Genomic DNA, 17,400 nt, shown 5'->3' on the forward strand with positions numbered 1-17,400 from the left:
GTCCAACGAAGTCAACCAGATGATAAATGTGAGTTTACAGAAGAAAGTAATTAGGATGCGTAGCGGTCACAAAACTTTCGTTTACATTCGCTTAGTAAACTTTTAACGACATACCACAAACAGCAAGAAATTCTGCAGTTTTAAAATACCGTACTTTATTTTGATATTTTTAAAGTTAATTCTAATTGGCAGTTAAACGTTTGTGTAGTAATAAAGCTAATCAATTCGAATGAAGAATATATTAATATCGTTTTAAATTTCAAGTATTATAATAAGGGTAATTAAATATTTATTTTTCGACATTTTGTCAATGTCCAAAAATAAATATTTAATTTTTATAAAACTTGTATTTCCGCTTCTAGTTTCGCAGACGTAAACGAAACAGGAAATTGTCAATTTTGCCAAGGCGCCACCTTTAATAACATATTAAAGAAGGCTTACGGTAATGCGTGCAGAAACATTTGGATAAAAGCCAATAAAATAAACAAATATTCTTTAAAAGAAATTCTTATCATATTTATAGAAATGCTTGTTTAAATTTGCTCTTAAATGTTCACGGCTTTTGTTGCACGCAAATATGAGTCAATTTGCTGTAAGTAAAACGTGTTGCATGTCTAAAAATAATTGTGTACTTATTTTTTGTGTGTTGGCAAGACCAATCGATAAACAAAAAATGGGAAATTTGCTATTTGATAAAGGTAAGTGATTTTATTTTTACATTGTAAAGTTATTAGACACGAATAAATACTATTGTATTCGTTATTCATGAAGTTAAAATTTAAAAATAAGAATTTATAATGATAAATAATTTTATTTTTACCCTTCCGAGTTGTTAGATCCGAACAAATACTATTGTATTCCTTATTTTTAAAAATAAAAATGTCCGGGTTATCCCTTTGCCCGGATAAACAAAGAGTATAGAGGATACACCTCCTCCCCCACCAAGAAAAGTATAATCACTATCCCCTACGCTTTCTTTTTCTGAGTATTTGCGTACTCAGTTTCGAATAGTTGTGTAGCTTTTAGTGAAAAATAAAATAGATTTTTTTTATTTTTACATATATATTATTTTCCAGGTTTCATATTGCGACTCATACCTTGCAAAATCAGGTATCAGTCAGTGTAGTTTTATTTTCAAAATACAATAAGTGAATACTGTAGGATCCAGCAAATAATTTCGAAGGTGAACGCAGTAAAACTTGAATTAGTATAAATTTGTGAAAGTAAAAATATGTACTAACCTTAAATATTATAAATAGGATAAAAAGAAAACGTTTACTTTTATCCTTACCAGCTATTTAAATATTAGAACAGCTATTCGTGACCAAAGGTATGCACCTGTTTTTAATTGTACTGTATTCCGAAAAAAAAAAAAAAATAATAAAATAAATAGCACTTGCACTTTTTACAAAATAAAATTTATATTTTGTTAAGAGATTGACATTGAAATATATAAAAATCAGTCCTAACTGATATAAAATTTTCATTTACAACTAGTAAATTGATACGTATATCGATTGCTCACTCCAGCTTCCTTTAATAATGTTTTTAGTGGGGGGAACCTGATTATAAATTCAACTCTAATTTTCCTTTTCATGATCATATTGATTTATTTATGTAAAATAACAATTAAGAATGCGTTATTTTCAAAGAGCTATTAAAATTATTATTTAAAATAGACACCTTCATGCTTGCGCTAATTTTAAAATATAATTGTCATTGACTGTTTTATATAACCGATACGTATTTTGTCAATGCCATGAGCTGTTTTTATTAATTTCTTAATGCATAAATTAACTAGCATTCTTCTTTAATGATATTAATTGTAATGCAATTTTACTGTTGACTAATTTTTATTAATAATTAAATCACTCCATTTAAATTTTATTAAACTGTCGTATATCGATTACTCACTCCAGTTTCCTTTAATAATGTAATTGTATTATGGAACTATTAGAAACCATTTAAACAGTAGCATTGTCAACAGAAAATTGATTGGAGAACAAAAAAGCCAAAGAGAGAATCATAACTGCCTGCAGCAGTGGATCTGGAATTCATAAATTGCCACTTTTCTGTTGCTGGTAAATCTACAGAGAAGCTCTTTCTAGATAGCGCAACTCTACATCCCAGTTTTGAGGAACTCAAAGAAGGGATGAAAAGGCTGTTTTCACTATGGAATGAAACATCCTTGATCCAGCCTATGGATCAAGTGGTTCTAGAATGTTTAAAGAGATGACATAGGCGAAATTTTGGGTTCAGTTCGAGAAAAATAGAAGATACCAATATAGGTCTTATAGAGTCATTAAAAGTTAACAACAAAAATATGGTTACGATATAGCACGAGCATGGAATTTCATTCCAAGTTCAACATTTCTTAAATCCAGGAGAAAACTTTGGCCCAAGGTTGGTAATGCCAATGAAATTCCTGATCTGCAAGAAGATAAGGAAGAACATAGATTATTAACTGATTTCAGGCAAATTGAAAGGGCCAAAGATGTACAGCAAGAAAGTATACAGCAGTGAATTCAACAATGTTTTCCAACAAATTGTTACCAATTTTTTTTGCCAACAAAATTAAATTATGGACAATGTACAAATCATACATACTGTGATGGAAACAGATGGATCTAAATATGAAGAAGATATTGAGTCATATCCAGGGCCAAAGGTTTCTCATGCAGGTTCAAAATTTTTAAGGTACTTATGCATACTCTTTTTTTTTTTATCTCGATTCGCCACTTTAGATGACTTCATTGGTTAACTGACCAACTACTGGTCCCGATCGTGTTTGATAAGAGGGCGTCTATTGTAGCACAGTTGGATGGAAAAGACCTGAGTTCGAATCTGGTCGATGACGGGATAAATTTTAATAGGTCTTTTTCATAACGTGGCTGAGTTAGACAGTCTCAGGCGAAGATAGTGTTTTTTTCCTCCCTGAAACTCTGGTTTTTCATCCAGCAAACAGAAAATCGACCACGGAAGACGCAATATACATGGAGCAACATTGCCTTATTCGCATATGCTCCTAAAACCCAACACAAACTAATCAACCACAAAACCATCAAATAATGCCAAAATTACTACCTTTTGCTGAAATCAAATGCACAGTTTGCTTTCAATGGATAGTTTGATTGCATTAAAAGAAAACATAGCAATACTCTTAGTTTATGGTTAGATTTTATTTTCACATTTCAAGCCGTTTTTAACTCCTAAAAGTAATATTTTATCTACCAATAGCACGAAGATGTTTAGAAATTGCTAAAATATCTTTTTCCTGTCAAGAACTGCTGTATACTATTTTTGGTTTATAGAGGATTCTCGCACAAACAATAAATCATTTTAAGTCATGTGCTGCTGTTAAGGGGGATTTATTTGTCACTTGATACTCTTTCGTTCTTTGCAGAAGTATCGGTTTTTGTGGTACACAAAAATATTATTGCTGTTGTTAACGGGGAAATGGATAGTCACCATATCGTTGGACAGGAGCGAAATCTATGGCTCATGCGTGCTTTAAATGGGTTGTGTCATTTTTAAACGACTTTAGCTTTAATGGCATTAATGCAGAGGTTCCTAAACTTTTGTACCTTGCGCTCCCAACATATAAAAATTTTACTTCACTTAAAAAATTTCAAATTGCGCACCCCACCCCTTCCAGAACAAGTGCAAATAAACAAATTTGACATAATTTTTCTAAGAATGTATATACTTGTATAAATAAATATGTACTTCGATACATTTAATCTCAAAGATTGAAATAAATACGCCTCATACCTTGATTAGTAGGTTGGTTTATCCATATTTCCTTAAAGTGCTTAATAAAAGCAACAACCCCCCCCCCTAAAAAAAGCGCTCTACACTTTGGAAACCTTTATATTAATGAGATTAATGCCTAAATTTACAAAGTCTGGAGTTCGTAAGATAGAGAATTTTATGCGCATTTGATCCCTTTATCCGCATGGCACAACATATTTAATTAACTGAAACTACACTGATGGACAGAAATCATGGGATACCTACCTAGTAACGGGTAGGCCCACCGTACGCCCGGATAATGGTAGTCACACGGCGAGGCATTGAGTCCACTATTCACAAAAGCGTTCCACAGGTATTTCCATCCATGCTTGCTGCACCGCTATCCATAATTCCCGTCGCATTATTGGGTGGAGGATCCAAAGCTCGATCAACCCTTTCCACAGCATCCCAAAGATGCTCCGCAGGGTGAACGGAGAGGCCATTCCATGGCCTCTCCGTTCACCCTGTGGAATGCTCTTTGAATCATGTTCTAGTCACCACGGCTCTGTGGGGAGGCGCATTGTCTCCTCGAAGAGTCGATTGGCCTGTGGGTGCACGATGACCATGAAGAGATGCAGATGGTGTGCAAGTATGGACACATAATCTGGACCGTTTAGAGATGCGTCTAGACGTACCAGAGGTCCCAGCATGTGTCAGTTGAACAAGCCCCAGACCATTACCGACCGTCCACCTGCCTGAACAGTTCCTTGTTGACATGACGAGTGCATAGCTTGACTGGAGGGTGCGCCAGATATGCTCTCTTCTGTCCGCGTGAAATAACTGGAAACGGTACTCAGGGGACCCGTCTCCAATCATCCAAGATCCAGTGCCAATGTTTTTTCGCCCAGTTGAGGTGTAGAGTCCTGTGTCGTGATGTTAACAATGGGACTCTGGTTGGGTCGGCATCTCTCATAACCTATTGCGGCTAATGATCGCCTGATAATCTTGGTGGAGACGTTTCTGACACCTTCCTCGTTGAAATCGGCGGTAATTTTTGGCACTGTCGCTTTCCGGTTGGCTGAACAATACGAGACAGACGTTGACGGCCACGTTCATCCACCACCTTTCTCCGTCCACAGCTCTGTCCACGATGAGATGTTATTCAGGAAATGGCGTATTCCCAGTACATCCTTGATACTGTCGAACGGGACACAGTGCAATTTCTGTACCACCTCCGCGATAGTGACCTATGCGTTGGGCGCCCACTATTATCCCTCTTTCAAAGTTGGTTAACTCACGTCGTTTATCCATATTGACATCGAATTACTGTCTACGTGGATGCATTGTACCTATATACCTGCCAAGCGGTGGGTTCGTCCACTGGCGAGAGGGGTGACAGTGTCGCATTGCCCATGAACCATGTATCCCATGAATTTTGTCCTTTCAGTGTAGTTAACTAGTACACAGAAACTTCGTTTTCTGTGATTCGTACGTTGGCATTCGAGGTGAGCGGACGCGCTTAGACAGGGCTCCTCAGTTAAGTGGTTTACTTTTGGATAGTGCTTTTAAATATTTATTTAGATATTGTTGGATTATTTTGTTGTAGGTTTTCCTGTAACTGTTTGATTTTAATAATATTATAGATATAATTTTTTAAAGTTACTTTCATTGATAATTATTTAATTTTATAATGGTAGTTACGAGATCTGCCTTAAACACGTCACAGGGTATCGTGACTCACACGGAAATAGCAGATGGCAATTTACGGGTGAGTCATGATTTAATCCGTTGTGGAACCTGTGGAATGTTTTCCAAGGTCGACCTGGTGACTAATACTACCTCACCTGGGGATTCTTTTCTTTGTGATCGATGTAAGGAGTGCACCGATCTTAAATTACAATTTGGTGCACTGATGGAACAATTTGAATCCCTGAAAAAACGAGTGCTTGCCCTCGAAAATAATGCTTCTGGGAGCTCGTCAGGGACTCAAAACTCCAGCAATCTACCAAGTGATGCACACCCGATTCGAGCCTCAAAACAGAAAAACCAAGTGCAAACTACCCTGGTTAAAAAGGACATTGTTTTATTAGTAGACTCCATTGTCAGGGAAACGGGGAATATTTTTTGTAATAAAGATAGGTGGAGCAGAACCAGGGTATGTCTACCGGGAGCAACTGTTGATGATGTCACCAACAGACTGTCAGATTTTAAAGGGGGTAAAGAAAATATTATTATTCATGTGGGAACAAATAATATTAAACGTACACGATCTGACGATTTGTTGGAAAAATACAGGACCATGCTGAGGAAATGTCGCGAGCTAGGCCATAATGTCTATGTGTCTGCAATTCTGCCCAGACACGATAGGAGGGATTATATGTTAAGAGCCTTGTGGATTAACTCAAGACTTGAAGGAATCTGCAAGGCTTTAGGGGGTAAATTTCTATCAGCATGGCCGACACTTGTAGGTAGAAGGAATTTGTTTTGTAGAGACGGGATACACTTAAACAAAGGTGGTGCAAAAGTTTTTGCCAGTATTATTGAGGATACCTTAAAGGTTCAGGGAAACTGCTAGTTAGGGGGGATGTGGGTAATACTGACACGCGTTTATCTGATAATATTGGTCAATGTAACTCTTGCACATACCTTAAGAGTTCTTATCTGTTACCCCAACTCGACGTATTATCTAGATGTTCTGGGGGCAAAGATGTTTCACGTGAGCGGGTAGCTAATATCAGGGAAGAGAGCCTAAAAAACTTCAAGGGTTGTGTTAGGGTTGTTAAATATACAAGAACAGTAAATCTTAATTGTTTATACAGTAACGTTAGAAGTGTCGTCAATAAAATGAGCGAATTCGAACTGCTGGTTAAAACAAGTAACGCGGACATAATAGGGCTTACAGAGACGTGGTGCCACCCGGAAATTGGGGATGATGAGTTTCAGTACGGCTTGTATAATGTATTTAGGAAGGATAGAGTGGATAGAAGGGGTGGTGGGGTAATGCTTCTTATCAGAAGCAGCCTGAGTGCGACGATAGCGTTCCCGGATTCAGACATTTCACATGCTAGTATAGAGTCTGTATGGTGTGATATAGTTGGAAACAAAGGTACAATGCGAGTAGGAGTAATCTATAGACCAGGTGATTGTGAAGACTATGACAAAAGCCTCTACATGCAAATGGAATGGGCAAGTAAGCGTCAATGTCTTATTATGGGTGATTTCAATTTGCCTCTAATTGATTGGAGTAAATGGGAAGGAAACTCGACATGGGGAACAAAATTTTTAAATCAACTAGATGACTGTTATTTGTATCAACATGTCAGGGAAAGTACTAGAGAAAAGAATATCCTAGACCTCATCATCACACATGAATCAGATGACATAACAGGGCTGACAGTAGAGGAACCAGTAGCAGGAAGTGATCATGGAGTTCTACGGTGGATGATGACGAGAGAGGTAGCAGAAGTAAAAGGCAAAGGAATGGGTTTTAATTTCAGAAAAGGAAATTATGATGCCTTAAGGTACTACATGGCCTCTATTAACTGGGTAGATATCGCGCAGAGAATGAATACAATTGAACTGTGGTACGCTTTTAAAACATTAATCACAGATGCCTTGAATGCGTATATACCATTAAAAAAATACTCCACGAGAAGGGTTCCAAGTTGGATGAATAGTGAAGTTGCCACATTACTTGAGCAGAAAAAGGTGGCATGGAAAGGTTACAGAGCAATAAAAAGTACTGAAGCCTATAACAGCTACAAGGTGATGTGTAATAGAGCCACAGAAAAGGTTCGACAGGCAAAGGCAGTTTATGAGAAATCACTAGCAAACAGAGCAAAGAGGGGGGATAAAGAATTCTTCACATATATAAAAGCCAAGAAGAGCAGGACAAACCAGATCGGACCTTTACGTAAGGGAAAGGGGACAGTAATAAATACACCAGCTGCCGTTGCAGATGAACTCAACAGTTATTTTGCATCGATATTCACAAATGAAAAGCCTTTTGTGGCAATGGGAAATTGTGGGACCGAAGTTAAAAAATATGTAATTAATGATATTGAAATTTCGCAAGATTATTTAATGAAAAAACTTTCAAGCCTACAGACCAGTAAGGCTCCTGGAGTTGATGGAATATACCCTATAATCTTGAGAGAGGCGGCAAGCGAGTGCATTGAACCACTGAGGCTGGTTATGCGAGCATCACTAGACTCTGGGGAGATTCCCTTGGATTGGAAAAGTGCAAATGTATCACCCATACATAAGGGTGGCTCTAAAAGTGAAGTGGGAAATTATCGACCTGTCAGTCTGACTTCAGTAGTAGGGAAAATCATGGAGGCAATGATCAAGGGTGGAATTCAGGATCATTTGGATCGAATTGAAATTCTCAAGGATACTCAGCATGGTTTTGTAAAGGGAAAATCATGTTTAACAAATCTGGTTCACTATTTCGAAAGGGTCACTCACGAGCTGGATTTAGGGAATAATTTCGACATTGTTTATTTAGATTTCAGCAAAGCTTTTGACTCAGTCCCACATGAGCGGTTGCTTTATAAGCTAGAACAGGTTGGAATCACTGGGGAAATCCTTAGATGGATAGAAGGATGGCTTCAGGGTAGGAGGCAGAGGGTTGTGATAAATGGCTATTCCTCAGATTGGGTTGATGTAAGAAGTGGGGTTCCCCAAGGATCAGTATTAGGACCACTGTTGTTTTTAATTTTCATAAACGACATTGATGAAGGGATAGAGGGCGTGATGTCTAAATTTGCAGATGATGTTAAAATTGGTAGAGTAGTTAATGATCACTGTCAAGCTGAGCTTCTTCAGAGAGACCTAGATAGACTTCAAAAATGGTCAGAAAAATGGCAGCTGTGCTTTAATCCAACAAAGTGTAAGGTATTACACCTGGGAAACAGTAATCCCAAAATAACTTATTCACTTGGTGGAGTTCAACTAAACCCAGTACTGGAGGAAAGGGATTTGGGTGTTACGATACGGTCAGACATGAAATTCTCTGAGCATTGTAAACAGGTTGCAAGGAAGGCCCATGGTGTCCTATCGATGATCTATCGAACTTTTGCAAGTAGAGATAGGGACGTGATAATCCCATTATATAAGGCTTATGTTAGACCACACTTGGAATACTGTGTTCAAGTATGGAGACCGCACCTAAAGAAAGACATCGAGCTTCTTGAAAGGGTGCAAAGAAGGGTAACTCGCCTGGTGAGATCGGCAAAAGGGCGTCCTTATGAAGAAAGACTTCGAATATGTGGGTTGCAGAGTTTGGAAACTAGACACCTTAGAGGAGATTTGATTGAGGTGTTTAAGGCTCTGAGAGGCATCAGTAAAATGAATGAGGACAAAATTTTCAAGATTATAAATGATGCTAGAACTAGGGGACATAAATTCAAGTTACGGGGGGAAATGTTTAGATTGGACTGCAGGAAGTTTTATTTTAGCCAGCGAGTTATAAATTATTGGAATAAGTTGCCTTCATGGGTGGTAGAGGCCGACAGTTTGGGGAAATTCAAAGGTCATCTGGATAGTACTTTCGGGTAAGGGAAGCGCATAGGATGATAGGATTAATTTCCTTTTTATTTATTTTTTATTTCATTTTATTATTTTTATTTATTTTTTATTTCATTTTATTATTTTTATTTATTTGTTAATTATTATTATTTATTTATTTATTTAATTTTTGTTTATATCATTGTTTTGTTCGGATTTTTTTTTTTTTTTTTTTTGGCTGGTGCAGCATAAGCCATAGGCTTTCTTGCACCGTACGGCCGTTACTAATACTAATACTAATACTATTTCGAGGCTAACAAATGAAAAAAAAAAAAAGAAGCTAAATGTAAAATAGACGAATTATCATTAGTGGTATAGTTACCACACTGCTCGACAAAATTAACAGAACAAAATGTTTTTCATTAATATTTTATTGTGAACAGTGTCGCCGAAGGCGAATACTTGACATAATAGTATCCAATAGAAATTGATCTACCAACTTACAGAGCCGCAAATTATGCATGCCTATAAAAAAATTGTGTGAGTGCCGAACACGGTGCACACAATTTTTATTATTTCAATGTAGTTTAATATTTTACAATTGTTTTACAAGTTTATTACAAAGTTTTTACAGATCTCTTATTTGTACTTATTTGTACTCACTATTTGTCTTCGGCATGTTGGGTTAAAATTATTTTTTTTGTCGAAATTTTTATGAAATACGGTAGAAAATGACGAAAGAAATATTTTCGTTTTTAAATGCAAAGTTATGTGATTAAGTCTGTCAGCATCCTAACTGAGAAGACTTATCTTTTCTCCCGTATGAATTCCGGAAGTTGGGTAACACTTAGGGTAGGCCATCTTGGTCGTGGTCGTCTGCTGGAAAATGTGAAATTTTCATACAGCCTACTTCAAGAGCCAATATTCAGCGACTAAGCCACTTCACCGTGGTGGAGGTGGCCGAAGCCCAAATCTCTGAGCCATAGTGAGGACTGATAGGAAGGTATTTGTAACAAATTATTTAGTGGCAAGAGAAGAGCATATTGAGTAGCGCAGTTGATTTTCGCTTTCCAGTAGACACTACCACGTTTTGTGAGAAGTTGTTCAATATATTGATGAAAAAAACAAACAAACTTATAGTTAAATTACTCCAAGGTCACAGTGAGACGAAACGTTTATCTTTTCAATATGTTCCCCATATTGAGGAAATGATATTGGATGGGTATGTTTCATATGAATTTTTTGGGCAGATTATTTTGAACACATGCTTGGATTTTTGAGTGGGTTGAAGGGACACAGATATTCTGTAAGGTCAGTTAACTTCTGGTGGATAAGCCTCTGAGCATTAAGAGATCTTCAGGATCAATTCTCGTGAGTAACTTCATATTGTCGATATAAGTGATTGTCACAGCTTTTGATGACAAAACAAGCAAGTGTCGCCAACTGAACTAGGGAAGGAACACCACCTTGGAGAACTTCAGCAGTTATTGATCTCGATCTCCTAGAGAGATCATGCTTCATAATTATGGTTCTCTCCCGCAGGATGCCTCTAATAGCCGGAGAAGATCAATGTGAATTTCGAAATATACCTCGAGGAGGTAAACTGGGGAAGGAATCAAATGTCATCAAAAGCGGCCTGCAAAGCGAGGTGCGTGACACCAATCGCCGCATTGTGGCAGATGACAGATTTGTGAAAGTCGACCTGCCAAGAATAGCACATTGGATTTGGGTAGCTGATTCTGAAGTATCATCAGAGGAAGAATGGGTTTCACTTATGAGCTGTCCTAGCAGTCTGTCTGGACTGACTGCTCAGAGAACTTCGTCTGATTGCACAATTACCACAGGTATTTTTCCTTCTCCACTGTCCAAAATATCTGGTGCGGGTCTCAGCCACCAGACGGGTCGCAGATGGCGGATAGCGAATGGCCCAAAGTATGTGGGTTAGTTGCGAATAACCAATAAGCAGTCCCGGACCGAGGCGGCAGAGATAACAGAGTGTGTAAAGTGTGTTTAGGGTCAAACGGTACCAGGGTTTTCCCCCATCTCCGCGTAGTTTACATTGTGGTGTGATACAGTTCACTGTAAAGGCCAGAGATTTAAAAGAATATGGATCTTGAGATGTGTGATGTCGTGTACCGTTCTTCTTCTGGCCATTTAGCCGCCAGACCCCTGCCGGCGTTGCCCACACTTCTCCCCGTGGAGGCAGACCAGGTACACCAGTATTTTAAATAAGTACCCTGGCAAGTCCTGCTACCTAGTTTCCTGAGATTTCAGTGGCTAGGCCCGACCTAAAAAAAAAAAAAATTACTTTTGCGTGGGTTGATCGCTAGATTGAAAGACCGAAATGTGGGCGAACTTAATTTGGAACTATTAAATTTTGACCTGTGGGGTATCTGCTGGCGAGCAGATAGAGAGGGAAGGGAGACTGAAGACTAGGGGGGGAGAAAGATAGAAGAAATGGGATCAATAGAGGAGACGACCCCATTATAAGTCAGTGGGCATACCCATGCCCCACCAGGAGGAAATATGGGTTGAGGAGTAGGGAGGCGGTAGGGGAGGAGGCAGGAGGGACAGCCTCCTGCCTCCTCCCTTACCGCCGAGGGAGGGGGGAAAGAAAGATGGATCCAGCAAGAGCGTCGGCACCGATTGCCATTATGACTGGCATATACAGAAAGCTCTGCGGTCTCATTGGGCTGGTTGGAATTCAGCTGAGTAGAATTCAGCGTCCCGTCCGGGGGAGGTCCACATATCGGGTGTGCAATTTTCGTGGGTTAGGTCCAGTTCGTGTGATTCGCTTATCATGTTTTTTTTTTTTTTCCTGAGGCAGTTAGTTGTTGGTTTGTATTGTTTGCTGTCATAGGTTATTCATTTCATGGTTGTTGCTGTTGTGGTGGTGGATGCGGGAGAGTCCGCCTTCTTGTGAAAAGGTCTTGCGCATATTGAGTGAAGGCACTATAAGTATCTTTTTCAGTTAGTATCAGATATTCCTGGTCTCGTAGCATTATTTGGGTGGTGGTTATAAATCGGCAGCGGAGATCCTCATACAGTGGGCAGTCGCACATCAAGTGCCCCCATGTCTCTCGTAGACCGCAGTGGTATGGGGGGAGTGTCACTCAGTCCGAATCCATGGAGTTTTGCCAGGAATATCTGATTCTAACTGAAAAAGATACTTATAGTGCCTTCACTCAATATGCGTAAGACCTCTTCACAAGAATGCGGACTCTCCCGCATCCCCCACCACAACAGCAACAACCATGAAATAACAGTGTGGAGGGATGAACTGTGGCAGGTTCATTCCAATTTAAATGCCACAAGAACTCAATGACATCTCTGTGTCAAGGCGAGGAAACGCCGCCTTATAAGCGTTGCCAACTTGCTACCTTGCAGGATGAGCTGTTGCATCAGCAAAGACTAGGGAAAGGTAACCACGATATCAAATCCCTGGTCCCGCAGGTTGAGGGTTGAGGCATCGGGCCAGCACCCCAGCACTTGGAAAAACATTTTACCGCTAAAAATACCATTATTGCAAAAAAGCCGGATGGACTAAAAGGAAAACGACTTAAGCGCGGAAAAAGGACTATTCGTATTGGTACATGGAACTTTCGTGGTAGTTCGTGGACACAAGAGATAGTTACAGAAGCAAAAGAGATGCACCTTGATATTCTTGTCATGACTGAAACAAAGAAAAAGGGAATGAACAGATTGGAGAATATGCTCATTACTGGAGTGAGATTGAAAAATCAGAAAGAGCTAAAGCAGGTGTTGGTGTTCTAGTGGGTAAGAGACTAGAAGGATTTGTTAAGGGCTATGATCAAATTAATTAAAGATGCATTAAAGTTATTTTCAACATACACGACCAGAAAATGATTATGTTAGGTGTATATGCACCTATAGACGATGCACCTGATGCTGAAAAAGATAGGTTCTACCATATGCTTTAGGAACAAATGGATTTGGTTAAGAAGAACCAACAAATAGTTTTGACAGGGGATCAAAAAGGAATGACGATGTAGTGGGTCGCTTTGGAGAAGAGACTGTGAATGGCAACGGTGAGAGACATCGGTTTCTGTAAACAGTACCACCTGAAAATTCTTAACACCTTTTTTCAACACCAAAACATCCATAGATATACATGGGAGCGACCATCACTCCAGCAGAAATCAATTATAGACTTTATAATTACTCGCCAGAAGTCTGTATGGACAACAAAAAGACTACAGAGTAATGAGAGGTGCCAACTGTGGGTCGGATCATTACCTGCTGATTGCAGATATATTTATTCAAATACCATAATAAGGGGCAACTGAGACCTAATACGGTCATTAAAGTCAATAGGGTAGTACAATAAAATATTGCTTATAAACTGGAACTACTATCTCATGACAGTATTAAAGATCTTTACCAAAAAAGACTCCAGAACCACCTATCTCACATTGGAGAAATTGAAGAGGTGAATATCTTATATAACAGCATTAAAACCGCCATACACAGTGCTGCTAACGAATCACTAGGCATAATTGATCACAAATGTAAGCCACAGTATTGGTGGAATGAGGAAGTAGCGAGTTTGGTGAAAGAAAAGAAAAGAGCCTATAACAAATGGTTAATGAATAAAAATCAGGAAAATAGAGAAGAATACAAAAGGTGCGATAGAGCAGTTAAAAGGAAAATTGCTGAATTCAAGAATGCAGCATGGGGGAAAAGATGCCAAGAAATTGACAGCTCATTAGGAGGAAGACAGTCCTCCGAAGCCTGGCGAAGATTGAGAGCACAAAAAACAAATGAATCTCGATCGAATAAGAACTTTATAGATATGCCAACATGGGAAAATCATTATAATAACCTCCTAAACGAAAGACGATCACAATATCAGAGCATAATTACCCCTCCACCAGTAGATAGAAATTACAAAACATCAAGTCCTTGACTGTGCGAAGTTAATGAAGAACAAAAAATTTCCAGGCCCTGGAAACATAGCGATGGAACTAATTAAATATGGACCACCAAGTCTTTTCGATCTGATAGCACAGCTGATTAATAGATGTATACAGCTAAGGTAAACTCCAAATGAATGGAAAGTAAGTTATATTTCATTCATATATAAAAAAGAAAATAATCTGGATCCGGGAAACTATAGAGGCTTAAGTGTTAATTGCAGTATGTCCAGACTATGCTCTAAATTGCTTCAGTTAAAATTACGAGAGGAGGTAAAGGATAAGATAAGTGAAGAACAAAGTGGATTTAGGTCGCTGTTGTGTGGAGAATCTTTTTGTTCTACAACAGCTGGTGGAGAAAAGAAAAGCAAAGAATAAAGATACTTTCTTTGCCTTCATCGATTTAGAAAAAGCTTATGACTCCGTTCCAAGAAAGGAATTATGGAAAGCCCTTCAAAATATATCAGTTGATCCAGAGCTTGTGGAAATTAGGGAATTGTACGATAACAACGTGGCATATATTACAGTTGAGAATACTTTATCTAACCCAATCTATCCAGCAAAAGGGCTGAGACAATGATGTAGCCAGTCACCTTTATTGTTTAATGTTTTCTTAGAATGTGCTTTACAAGAATTTAAAAGCTGTTATAGAATGGGAGTACCAATTAATGACAGATATCTTTGGAGTCTGAATTTTGACAATGTTCAGGTTATAATTGCACAAGAAGCTTATGATTTAGAATACATGTTGAGAAAATTGCATCTTACATATGACCAATGGGGCCTTAATATCAATTTTACAAAGACAATACCTAAGCACAGCGGAACATCCTGATGAATTGAAAGTTACAGTCTATGCAACTAAAACCTGTTGACTTTTTCAAATACCTTGGATGTAGATTAACTAAAGAAAGATTGGGGAAAGAGGAAGTTTACACAAGAATTCATCAAAGTAGGAAGATTCTTAGTGCCCTAAACTCTATATGGTGGGACCAAAATATCTCCTATAGAACTAAAAAACATATTGGACAGTCGTTAGTGGAATCGGTACTTTGCTACGGATGTGAGATGTGGACACTGAAAGAGGGTGACAAAAAGAAACTTAGAGCCCTAGAGATGATAACGAATGAGGAAATAAGAAGACGTATGCACGCAGATTAAGATATTATAGAACGAATAGAAAATAGGAGGTTGAGATGGTTTGGACATCTGCTGCGCATCAATGAAGTAAGATGGCCTAAAATTATACATATATGAGTGGATACCACAAGGGAAGAGAAGACGAGGACGCTCTAGGAAAATATGGAAGGAACGTGCACTATCAGCCATGAAAAAGAGAAATTTGAAAGCTGAAGATGCCCACGTCCGACGACTTTGGAAAATGGGAACGACAAGGCGGCGATCTGCCGTATTAAGTCGAACACAGATAGACTGTCCAAAATATAGATACCGATATGAAGTACATTGCATTTTCCAATATTAAACTCAATTGCCACTTCTTAGTTGTTGTTGTTGTTGTAGGATTTTAGGAGCTTTATGCTGTCAAGAGCATTACTGTCAAGGGCATAAAATTCCCTTGACAGTAATTATGTCTTTAAGTAAATTCCCAATCAATATATTATGATCATTGCCACCTAGTGACAATAATCACAGTGTATCTACAGATTCTTAATACACGGAGTCGTTGCTGATGAGCAGAAAAGTATTGTTTTCTCTTTTTCAACCAAAAACATCATCCAATAAATCCACTAAAGTCTTGCTACTGTGCGAGTGACCAATCCGTCAGTTCCAATCAATATCCAGAAAGTTAAAATTCCCCATTATAGGACAATTTCTGATTTACTGGATCACTATGCAGTGTATTTGTCTGTCCAGTTGTTTTTTTATATAATCATCGCATTCATTACGCATATAACACACTCCTACTCTCATTTTTATTTTCCCAGTGCTTATATCATCCAGCCGACTGAGCATTACACTGACCACCTACTTCAACTTGGTGCACTGCCTTAGATTCTATGTGCTTCTTAACTCAGAGTATAATCCCTTCCCCTCCTGTCTGTACACATTGTACTCTCCATATTCAAATCCTGCATCTTATGTCTGAGTATCATCATGTCTCCGATATCACTACAATGTCCGCGTTTGATGACTTAAAATAAGATGATCAAATTTATTTGTTTGGTGGGCGCATTGCACGTATACGTGCTCTATACGCCTTGCAGCGCTCACTATTAGTCCTCTGCATGTTGAGTTATAAATTTTTTCCGTCGAAAAAAAGTACCAAAAACTGTCACTAAAGGAAATTGGTGCTGTCTGTAACTTATAGAGTACTGTTTTGATCTGCTAGGTATGAAGACTGAGATGTTCGATATGGTTATTTCAGTCCACTATATACTGGAAGAGCAGTATAACTAAGAGCTCCTCTGCTGCGAGCCACAGATGTTACCCTTTCAGATATTCTCATAATTTTGCGCAGCCTTGAGCACGTTTTCTGGTAAAACAGTTGAAGTGGCACACTTTAATTATAACCACCCCATACATAATATAGTTGTTGTTGGGTTTTAGGAGCATCAGCGACTAAGGCCGTATTGCTAAGTGGATATTATCTGTAAATTGAGTTTGTTCTAAGGACAGTTATCTGTTTGCTAGAAGAAAAACCCAAATTTCCGGGATAAAAAAACTATCTACCCTCCCCTGAGACCGACTAACTCAACCACGTTGTGAAAAAGGTCCATAAAAATTCCTCCCGTTATCGACTCAGGTCTTTTCCTCCCGGTTTGGGGAGGAGAGCGATCCTACCAACTGTGCTACGCATGAGCTTATATAATATAAACAACTAAAATATATACAGTCGGTGGAGAAATTATCGGGAGTGTCATGAATACCACAAGTTGCCGATCCTTCATGTAGAACCTCCATTATCTTCAAAAGTGTGCTAAGAGAGTGCCCTCTGGTGACCATTCGTTGTACATTTTAGCCATAGTCCAAAAAGTTTTAAATCTGAATGGAAAATCGACGAAATGGTGGCAATGTTTCCATAGTATTTACTATGGGACAATTGTTTATACTTGAATATGAGAATGTGGTTATTAAAACTATTTTATATCTTTTATTTATGGATTTTCTTTTTATTTAAGCATTATTTAAAACTGAAAGCTATTTCCCAGTTAGATACATCATTTTTTTGTAGGATGCTAGCAGAGAAACTTGCAATAAATATTCT

This window comes from Mastigoproctus giganteus, chromosome 7, assembly GCF_048544385.1.
Source record: "Mastigoproctus giganteus isolate SK-2022 chromosome 7, ASM4854438v1, whole genome shotgun sequence".
Classification (NCBI taxonomy): domain Eukaryota; kingdom Metazoa; phylum Arthropoda; class Arachnida; order Uropygi; family Thelyphonidae; genus Mastigoproctus; species Mastigoproctus giganteus.